The sequence below is a fragment of the Octopus bimaculoides genome, chromosome 6 (genome assembly GCF_001194135.2).
Source record: "Octopus bimaculoides isolate UCB-OBI-ISO-001 chromosome 6, ASM119413v2, whole genome shotgun sequence".
Lineage (NCBI taxonomy): Eukaryota > Metazoa > Mollusca > Cephalopoda > Octopoda > Octopodidae > Octopus > Octopus bimaculoides.
In genome coordinates, this window is record NC_068986.1 from 24,484,011 (window position 1) to 24,485,846 (window position 1,836).

The following is a 1,836-nucleotide window of genomic DNA, read 5'->3' on the forward strand; positions in this document are numbered from 1 at the left end:
ATATATATATATATATATATACATACTGATATATAGAGAAGTACAATGGTGTATTAAAAACCAGTAGATAAATATTCTTAATTTGTTGTAATTATTTGTAAACATGAAAAGAGAATATACAAATTTACTCATATAATTTGCATAAATGAAATTGAAATAAGATACGAGAAATAACTGTAAGTGGCGAATGACCTACACTATAAAGGTTTTCTACACAGTTTTCCTTTTTCTTTTTTTTTTTTAATCTCTTTTTTGTCTCCAGGCAAAACAGACTATCGTTCTTTAAGACTACAACATTTCCTTCTTGGCAGTTGTTTTCGCTTTTTCAACGATTAGAGAATATTTGACCTTGCTTTCCTGTGTTTTGTTTTTCTCCTGTTTCTCATCATGTGCAGGCGATGTTCCTGACAACTTTTAATTATATCCTCTATGCTTCCGGCCTGTATAGTATGGTGAATAGTACAATTGTTTGGTGCGTTCAAACCATCTAGTTGTGAACCGTATTTTCATTGAGAATTAAAATAGAATGTTTCAGATTATTTGCTGAAATTAATTCTAGCCAATACTTTATGCACAATTAATAGAGCGAGTTGGTAAAATCATTAACGCGCCGGGCAAAATGCTTAGCGGTATTTCGTCCGTCTTTACGTTCTGAGTTCAAATTCCACCGAAATCGACTTTGCCTTTCATCCTTTCGGGGTCGATAAAATAAGTACCATGTGAATGCTGGGTTGATATAATCCACTTACACTTTTCCTAAAAAATTGCTGGCCTTGTGCCAAAATTTGAAACTAATATTTTATATAGAAGTAAATTAACTGGCAATTATATATGTTGATGTATGTGTGTGTTCGCGTTCTTGTCCCGAACCAGCTGCATTAACCACTTCATCATCGAGATGGACTTGGTTGTGTTGTTACCTTACGCATCATTAGCCCATTACCTCCCATAATTCTATTAACTGAAATTTTTTATGAAACTTTGATTTCTAGCATAAAAAAGCCTTAGAAACACGCTGGAATGATCAAAATAACATTTCAAAATAACATTTCAAAATAACATTTTAAATAGAAATAAGCGAGATATTGGGTGAAAAATTAGCAAACATCATTTGAATATCAGAGAAATGTACCTAGTAGATATAGTAAAAAGGTTAGATATGTGTAAATATTGACAGATAATTACGAAATTTGGAATTTTTAAGTGATCTCATATGAGATCACTGGTAGGTAATGGGTTAAACTAATCAACATTACCGGTTTTACTTCCCAGATAAAGTGTCGGGAATCTTTCATAAGGACAGACTCCTATGCTTCATTAATGATATGCTAAGTTTATGCCAATTAGATCTTGTCAAGATTTGACTAATAAAAAGTTTATTCTGTCGAATATTAACATCGAAGTCAAACTTTGTGTCTCTACTATAAACAGCATTTATTAAACTGTGGATACCCTCTGCATTATTGTTAACAAAAGCGCAATTGTCATTAATCAATATTTCCTTAAAATATATTAGCACTTGCTCATAACTTAAGTGAGGGCGGGGAAGGACACTACAACCAAGAAAAATTTATGTATCTGTGTATATGTATTTACTACGTACGTATGGCTGGACGGACGGATGGATGGATGGATGGATGGATGGATGGATGGATGGATGGATGGATGGATGGATGGATGGATAATATTAGTCAAATAATTCGCAGACTCTGATTCAAGATTTGTTTTCATTTGTTGGTGCATTGAACACAAGATCTTGCTGGATATTGTCTATCACTTTATACTATATTCTATGTTTAAATTTGTTAATAGAAGTGCACCTCCTAACAATGATGC